Source organism: Macadamia integrifolia, chromosome 7, assembly GCF_013358625.1.
Source record: "Macadamia integrifolia cultivar HAES 741 chromosome 7, SCU_Mint_v3, whole genome shotgun sequence".
Lineage (NCBI taxonomy): Eukaryota > Viridiplantae > Streptophyta > Magnoliopsida > Proteales > Proteaceae > Macadamia > Macadamia integrifolia.
The window spans coordinates 12,801,103-12,810,956 of record NC_056563.1 but is presented as its reverse complement, the minus strand read 5'-3'; positions in this window follow the sequence as shown (position 1 = coordinate 12,810,956).

The following is a 9,854-nucleotide window of genomic DNA, read 5'->3' as shown; positions in this document are numbered from 1 at the left end:
TCACTCTGAAAATAAATTTGAACATCAATGACAAGAGATATATACAACCCTTATTTTAATAGATTAGGCCCACCATAGAACCAAATTATTATGTTGAATAATGTAAATGATTATCAACACTAATCTCCATTAATGGATTTGTGATGCCCTAATCACACAATGACCGTAATACTCAAGATATGTCCCTAGGGTCTTCCTTGTAAGTTGATAAGATACTTCCATTTAGCAGCACTTTAGGATGGCATAACCTTAAAGTTAACGGCGAGGTTCAAACGAGGAAAGGCTTACGGTAGGATACTAGGCACCCAGAGACAATGATCGGTAGTAAGTGAGAAATGCTTCGGAAGTTGAAAATAACATAGATCCAAAGATTCCCGAATAGGTCAAACTTTCAAACTGCTACAAAATCCATGAGCAGGTAAGACAACCTGGCGAATTGAAACATCTTAGTAGCCAGAGGAAAAGAAAACAAAAGTTATTTCCATAGTAGCGGCAAACGAAATGGGAGCAACCTAAACCATAAAAAATTACCACAAAGATTAGGTTCATTGTTGTGTCCCAGGATTTCCCCTCCCTTCTTCCCCCACCCCCTTTCTCTGCTTTTGCTTCGCTATTAGTTTGCGTCCCCTTGAGACTTGTATCCCTCCCCCCCTTTTTACTTCTCTTAAGAAAAAAAATAAATAAATAACTCAAGCTAAGCAAAATGAATTTCAGAAAAGGATTACCGAAAGAAGAGACGAAGAAGACATAAATTAAAAATAGGGCTCCAAAACCCATTTATTCATTATTATAGTGACATGATGTCTCTTTCTTTAAATCTTTTAAGCGAGGGTGAGATAAATATCAACAATCGTATACGCATTTGCATGGAATAACGGGTATAACCGGTGTGTCACAGAAACCCTGGCCACCCTTGTGTTTCTTCTCGCATAGTTCCTTGCAATGTGGTTCACTGAATTCGAGACTGCACTCTCCCAGGACATCGGTGCAGACTCCAGCTGCCTCTACTTGGGGCACAATCTTCTCAACTACACACATTTCACAATAATAAGAATTAGAAATATATACTATACTAAAGTAATTAAAAGTCTACAAAGAATGAAGTAAGAAACCAACCTGAGACGAGCAAGAGGAAGGCAAGAACGCAAAAGGTGATCAAATTGAGCTTTGCCATTCTAATGATCTAAGATGTTTTCGAAATGAAATTCCCAACTTGTTTAACAATCAAGTAACGAAGCTCTTATACTTATTTATAGGGTTTTAAGGGCTCCAAAAATTCCTTTTTTTGCACCAAATTAAAATCTTCCATGACATGTAAGGAATGAAATGGAAGGGGTCTGATCTACTGGATTAATTTTGGCCGCAGTGATTATCTAAAGAATATTTTAATGAGGTAATCTTAATTTTATTTTTTCTTTTATAAGAAACCTAATTATATTTTATTTCATTGATATGATCCATATTGAAACGGTAATAGAGCATATCAGATGACATCACCAAAATTGTGTACAATATGGGCCAGGATGGAGATGCATCTTTCTTGTAATGCAATGCCTCATTACCTTCCAGCAAATAGAAAAGAAAGAAAATACTTGATGACTTGCTTGAAAAAAAAGACAGTGAATTATATTCCTTAGCCAGAAATCATGGGCATACATGGTCTGGCATGCCTGATCCATTTTGAATCTAGATCTATACACACATGGGGATCCATAGTCGATAGGGTGCAAAACCGACATCTTGGGTGTAGGACCCACACCCCATGGATTGTGAATCCCATGTTGGTACCATCCACATATGGGAGAGAATCTGAAGTTCTGAACTCCTCGGGTTTTTTTTTTTTTTTTTTTTCTTAAGAGAATTTGCCTTTTTCCTGTTGAATGCAGTGGATGCAGCATCCGACCTTTGAGTTTGAAACTGTTCCACAATCTCAACTTCGCTTCTGTGGAAGGGAGGCCTAATTGGAACCCATACTAGTGATGCTATAATTGAGGCATATATAATCTAATTAATATGACACTTAAAAAGTTTAAGTTTTTTTTAAGTTCAACTCCTCTTACCTCCTTGGGGACACTCACGTAAGTGAATTTAGTGCTCTTTGCTTTCAGTGAAAATTGAATGGTTCTCATTCAACCTTAATATAACATGATCCATGCAATCACTGGGTCAATATGGGCCCGCATGGGTCAGTATGGGCCCACGGGACTAGTCTGGCCAAATGCCTAGATACCCCTCGTTAAGGAAAAAAAAAGACATATTTTAGAGATGTTACATCCATGCCCAAATACCAGTCTAATTTAAAATTTTCATAGTAGGTGCCACAATGGCAATCGTCAATATCGCTGCCTTATGGATAGCAATAGTGGATTTGTTAGAGAGACGAACTGACCATCCATGCACTTGCACCCTTTATGAAAAGAGTAGAAAGAAATATCCAAACAAGCATATGGTGGTTTGGTGTATGTAACACAGCCACTTGCTCTAACCTACTTATACATGGTAGGCATAGCTCATTATTATGCACAAGCCTCTAGGGAACACCCCCCCCCCCAAAAAAATAAAGTGGGCAAGAGTAGTGGAGAATTCTAGTTAAGACAACACAAAACGAACTACCGATCAATCAGACTAATTGATCATTGACTAACTGATGAAATCAACCCTAACTTGTGTTAGACAATTCAGGTGGAGTCATTTCTTTTTCTTTGAGCAATGGAACCTAGACCATAATCTAGGTGAAGACTCCCAGTCAGTAGAGACCGTTAGACACATACGACTCTTTTCACAAAGGAGAGGTGCGTGAAACCCAGCCGATCCTTACAGATACCTTGCCCCTCAGGGCGAATCAAATCTAGGAATTTCCAACCCTGGGGTCAGGGCCAGGTTAGGCCAAGGTTGAGGCCTCGGGCTAAGCCCGGCCTAGCCTTGACTTCTTCTTTCTTTTCTATTTTCTGTGAGCGAGTAAATTTATTGATTTGGAACCTTGGTAAGATTGAACAACCGCTCAAGAATAAACATTGGAATTGGTTTTCAAGCAACGCCATATATCGGATAATACTTGCTTTCCTCCATTTGGAATTGAATATATCTTCATCTATACTCAACTATCCTGTGGAAGAAAAGCTCTACAATGAAGAAACCATCAACTAGCATCATCTCTATGAATTCATCACTACTTAAATTGAGAGGTTCCAAGTAGCATTTACAACCTCTCTCTTCTAGCTACCTCATTGCTTTAATGTACTTCTCCATTTTAGCTTGTTTGTCCCTATGAGATTAGGTAGTGCGTGGATATATTGCACCATCATGCCGATCTCAACTTGTTGAATATTTAGCTTTGGGGACTTGCACCATCATGCCAATCTAAGTATCAATCTCATTGTTCCAAATGATATGCAACTATCTCAGGGCTCTAGACCATCCAAGAATAGGTTTATTGCTCTTTAGATTTTTCTTTTTGGTGAATGGAAAATTTTGGTATCATTCTTCTTCTTCTCCCTAGTCTAGCACAACTCTCACATCTCTCTTCGCCCTCCTTATGGTCAGCCCAGCTTAGCCTGGAGGGCAGGTCAAGGTTCGATTCTATAGGCCCTGATTCAGAGCCTAGGCCCAACTAATGGGACTCACGGTTAGGCTGGGATTTTAAAAACCTGGTCCAACACAGTCTGATGTGCATTAATCTCAACTCTAAATTATGTAGTTATACTTTGAAATTTTTTTTTTTTTGGGGTAAGAAGTTATTATATACAAAGCATGCCAAGAAGAGCACAATGCATCCTAATTACATGGGTGAAGGAGCTAGTGAGTAGAAAGAAGCAAATTTTTCCTTGGCTTTCTATGCTAGAGAATGGGCGACATTGTTTGCATCTGTAGAATCATAATGGGAGGACCAAACAGTAAGCTGCGAAGCTAGCTTCCAAATATCTTCCACAATACCAAGGGGATCAATAGGAACGGCTCCAGAAGTGTTGTTGATGTGAGCTATTAGCGTAGAAAAATCCAATTCCACAACCAGCTGTGGGGATGCATTCCCAATTGAAGACCTGAGCCCCATGAGGATGGCCAATACCTCACCCACAATGGCATCAATGAATGACATAGGTTCAGAAACTACACCAATCAATTCACCCTTGTGGCCGGGCCTAACCATATCCAACCCACCAGAAGAGGACCCAAGGGGGAGGGCAGTATCACAATGCAATTTAGTTATCTCGCATAGTGGGGGGCACCAAGAGTGGGTGATAGCTTTCTAGGAATGAGGAGAGTGCTGCTTAGATACTTTGACTTCATTGATTGAAGAAAATTCCTGGAAGGTAATTTGAGTTCTAGGGAAAACCTCTATTGGAGTCCAGATTTTTCCATTAAACACATCATCTAACCATAAGTACCAACAAATGAAGGAAAATTTTCTAAGAACATCACTTTCTTCTTCTTGCTTGCGAAGCCAGTTGGTCCGGACTCATAAGTAACCAGGAATCAAAAGCCTAGGTCATGAGACGGGGCAATAAATGATATATCACTGTTGAACCAAGTAGCTCTGGCAAAAGGGCAATCCAAAAGCACACCCTTTGCAGAAGGGATCAAAAGGCACCTGGCGCTTTAATAAATTCCAACTCCTTGAGCACGTACACACCTTTCATTAAAACGACTTAATTTTGGGGAGCATTTTTGAAATTCCAGATCTGGTTCCATATGCTCGTCGGAATATCCTCCCAATCGTGCGTATGTGATGAAGAAGCTTGGAATCGTATGAAAGTTGTGTTTGGTATGCATTTCTTGAATGCAATAATTATAAACCTATAATGTATACCAAACACAACATAACTCAATAAAAAGCTAATTCAATTTTAGACATCATTGAACGACTCTATCAGGCACAGGAAACAGAATCAAATAGTTTGCAGCTGGGAAACTAATGTGTTCTTAGCAATAGTTTTTTTTTTTTCTCAGACTTTATAAAATCTCAAGGATGGGTAGAAATGCCATTTCAACTGCAATCACAAACCTAAACCCAAGCACCAAAGTGGAGTAGTGGAACCACGGTTTCAAAATGGAATTAGATCATTCTTCTGCCGATTTTTACCGATTCCGGCCCATTCAGATCAGATTCGACTCTTAGGTGACTGAAGTCTCTAAACTCTTTCCAAACCCGTGTTTTGGAGAACATGATCAAGGTTTTGTACAAATGGTACTTTGAACTTGGGAGAAGCATGAAGAAATTAACGATACTTCTTTGTCTTTTGAATTGTTCTGTCAAATCGATCGCTCAAGATCTTTGATCTCTACCCGAACCCAATGAAAAGCATTGAATCACTTCTCATGGATTCGCTGAGACAAAAAATAAATATTCAGACAATACTAAAATAGAACTCCTTGGACGAAACCTTGAGACCACTAGACAAGAGCCTAAGGAACAGCACAAGGGTTCACCTCATATCTAATGAGGTTCAGGAAGAACATGTGTCCAATATGGGATCACCCGATTTGATTCCCGATTCCATGTTTTAAGACGACGAGTGGAACTCAAGCGGGACTGGGTTGGGAAATTGATGAATTTTAGATGAGGTCCGACGATAGACATGATGATTTAATTCAAGTTCAAACCGATTATCTCCCGAGCTGGTCAGAGCTTCAGAATCCAGACCGCCCAATTACCAGAATTCTAAGAGCTTTCACTCTGAAAATAAATTTGAACATCAATGACGAGATATATACAGCCCTCATTTGATAGATTAGGCCCACCATAGAACCAAATTATTATGTTCAATCATGTAAATGATCATCAACAGTAATATCTCCATTAATGGATTTGTGATGGCCTAATCACAGAATCACTATAATAATACTCAAGCTATGTCTCAGGGCTTTCCTTGTAAGTTGATAAGATCCTTCCATTTAGCAACACCTTAGGATGGCATAGCCTTAAAATTAGCGGCAAGGTTCAAATGAAGAAAGGCTTATGGTGGATACCTAGTCACCCAGAGATGATTAAAGGCATAGTAAACGACAAAATGCTTTGGAGAGTTAAAAATAAACATAGATCCAGAGATTCTTGAATAGGTCAAACTTTCAAGCTGCTACTAAATCCATGGGTAGGCAAGAGACAACCTGACGAACTGAAACATCTTACCAGCCAAAGGAAAAGAAAGCAAAAAAGATTCCCATAGTATTGGTGAGCGAAATGGGAGCAGCCTAAATCATGGATACTTATCACAAGGTTCACATTCATTGTTGTGTCTTAGGATTTCCCCCTCCCATCTTCCCCCATCCCATCTTCCCCCATCCCCATTCTCTGCTTTTGCTTCTGTATTGGTTTGCGTCCTCTTCGGGGCTTGTATACCCCCTTTTTTCTTCCCCTAATAAATTTATTTATAAAAAAAATCTCGAGCTAAGCAAAATGAATTTCAGAAAAGGATTACCAAAAGAAGAAGACAAATTAAAAATAGGGCTCCAAAACCCATATATTTATTATTGTTATAGTGACATAATCTCTTTCTTTTCCTCTTTTTAAGCGAGGGTGAGATAAATATCAACAATTGTAAGCGCATTTGCATTGACTAAAGGGTTGAAACACCGTGTCACAGAAACCCTGGCCATCCTTGTGTTTCTTCTTGCATAGTTCCTGGCATTGAGGTTCACTGAATTGGAGACTGCAGTCTGCCAGGTAATCGGTGCAGACATCTGCCTCTACTTGGGGCACTATCTTCTCAACTACACACATTTCACAATAATAAGAATTAGAAACATATACTATACTAGAGTAATTAAAAGACTCAAAGAATGAAGCAAGAAACAAACCTGAGATGAGCAAGAGGAAGGCAAGAACACAAAAGGTGATCACATTGAGCTTTGCCATTCTAGCAATCTAAGATGTTTTCGAAATGAAATTTCAAACTAGTATAAGTAACGAAGCTGCTCTTATACTTATTTATAGGGTTTTAAGGGCTCCAAAGATTCCTTTTTTGCACCAAATTAAAATCTTCCCTGACTTGTAAGGAATGAAATGGAAGGGATCTGATCTAATGGATTAATTTCAACGTCAATTTTTTATAAGGTAATTAATTAATTACCTAAAGAATATTTTAATCAGGTAATCTCATTTTCTTTTTTCTTTTATAAGAAACCTAAGAATATTTCATTTCATTGATATAATCCATATTGAAACGGTAACAGAGCATATCAGATTACATCACCAAAATCGTATACAATACAAGCCAGCAGGAGCGAGATTCATCTTTCTTGGTATTGCGCTTTCAGAAATAGAGAAAGAAGAAAATCCTTGATGACTTGCTTGAAAAGAAAGATAGTGAATTACATCCTTTGGCCTGAAAACATAGGCATGCATGGTTTGGCATACTTGATCCATTTTAAATCTGGATGCACACCCACATGGGAATCCAGTCTATGGGATGCAAAACCCACCTCTGGGGCGTAGGAGCCACACCACACGGATTTTGGATCCCATCCTCATATGGGAGAGAATCTGAATTCATCCGTTTTTTTTTTTTTTTTTTGGGTTAGAGAATTTGCCTTTTTCCATTGAATGTGGTGAAAGCAGTATCCGACCTTCGAGTTTGAAATTGTTCCTCAACCTCAACTTCCTCATGTGAAGGGAGGCTTAACTGGAACCCATCCTAGCCATGCTATAATTTAGGGATGATATACTTAATATGACACTTAAAAGGTTTAAGTTTTTTAAGTTTGACTTCTCTTACCTTTCGGGGGCTACTCAAACGGGTAAGTTTAGTGCTTTTACTACTTTCAATGCAAGTTGAATGATTTTCATTCAACCCTAGTATGTCTTGATCCATACGTTTGTGGGGTCAGTATGGACCCATAGAACTAGTCAGGCCAAAAACCTGGATACCTGTAGTTAGTTTTTTTTTTTTCTTTTAGAGAATTTGTGTTATAGCCAAGGCCAAATACCAATCTAAAATTTCCTATTAGGTGCCACACTGGAGATTGTCAGTACCGATGACTTTTGTACATCAACAATGGATTTGTCAGGGAGATAGATTGATCCTCCATGCACTTGCACCTTTTGTGAAAAGAGCAGGAAGAGATACCCAAACAAGCTTCCAGTTGTTTGGTAGTAATTAACCAAACCCCTTGCTCTAACCTACTTGTGCATGATGGTTATAGCTCATTATTATGCAAAAGTCCCTAAAGTAACCCCTTCCAAAAAAAAAAAAAAAAAAAAAAGGTGAGCAGAAGTATTGGAGAATTATAGTTAAGACAGCACAGAATGATCTGCTGATCGATCAAACCGATTGATCATTGACCAACTGATGACATCAACCAGTGTATCTTTATGTCTCCAATTTCGCTAACTCTGGGACCCACTGCTCCAGGAATTGACCCTCTTCTACCCTTGTCCCACACAACATGGGATCCACCTACATCTTCTGCACCTTGTGAGGTCAAGGTCGACCCCATGACCTGACGAGTGCATTAAATTCTTTTAGCAAAACCTCATTGTGCATGCAAATAGGCCTTGGTGGGCTTTGCCTATAAATAAAAATGAGACTTAGAAAGCTCAATTATTGAGCCCCTGAAATTGTGGAATGATAGAAAGGAGAAGAAGAGGGAGAAGAAGAAGGAAGAGAAGGAGAAGCATCTAGGCATCCCCCTTGCTACCAATTCTTCACCTAGGTAAGAGAACTAACCCCTACATCTCTCCCTTCTCATTTTGGGTTTGGGTAAACCTAATTTTTGGAATTTTTGTAGGGTTGGTGGTTGACAACTCAACCCTAAGATTGTAATTAGCTAGGGTTGAGTGCATTGCACCCCCTTCACACTCTCCAACCAACAAAAGTTGTTTTTCAAGCTGTGAAAATAACTATAGGTCAAGCCTAAGCTTTAAGGTTTCAGCCAAAGATTTGACGTAACTCCATTATATATAGTGAAAACATGATCAGTTAGACACAAATGGAAGGTATGTAGCCCTCTCTGAACCCCACAAAGCCAAAAGATCATAGGTTGGTGGTGGTTCAAATCAAAGTTGAAGAATAGCTTTTGAACTACCACCAGTAAATCCTACCAGCAGTCTGCTGGTAAAGTCTACTGGTGGATGATCTGATAGAAAAGCCTCTCTATTTAGGTCATTGGTAGATTCAAATTGTAAATCATCATCGACCCGTGACATCTACTGCTGGGTGATTTGATAAAAAGAATCCTCATTTTAGGTCATGGTAGATACAACTTGCATGTCATCATCACTCGATGACATCTACCAATGGGTGATCTGATAAAATTTCTGATGGGTCCTATTTATTAGTTCTTAAGCCTTTTTAAAGACTTTTAGGGGACTCTTGAGGACCTTTTAAGGAACTTTTTAAAAGGCTTCAGGCCTGTGAACCAGATCTCTCGGTGGACTCGCTCAAGGTCTATTCTTCTATTGCTCGATCTCCCTGTTTTCGTCATGTGTGTGTCTACTGGTGGCCCCCAAGTGTGACTCCCAAAAATAAGGTAAGTACCAGACTTACTTAGGAGATTGGTGAGGTGTCCCCACCAAGAATACGACAAGTGCCAGGGGGCTTAGGAGATCAGTAAATGTGTGCAAACTTTAGTCTCACATCACCTAGGGAGAAATTATTAGGCTAGTTAATAACCACTGGCCTTTTTAACATGGCACAACGCGTTTTAAAGCCTTGAGGCCTATAGACCAAAAAGGATAATATTATGCCAAGGTTAATGAGGTCTGGACATTACAAATGGTATCAGAGCAGACCCCGATAGTGTGTGGGGTCACAACGAGGATGTTGTATCAAAAAGGGGGATGATTGTGACAACCTACGACAAGTACTAAACCTGCCTGGGAGATCGGTGAGGTATCTCCACCAAAAATATGACAAGTA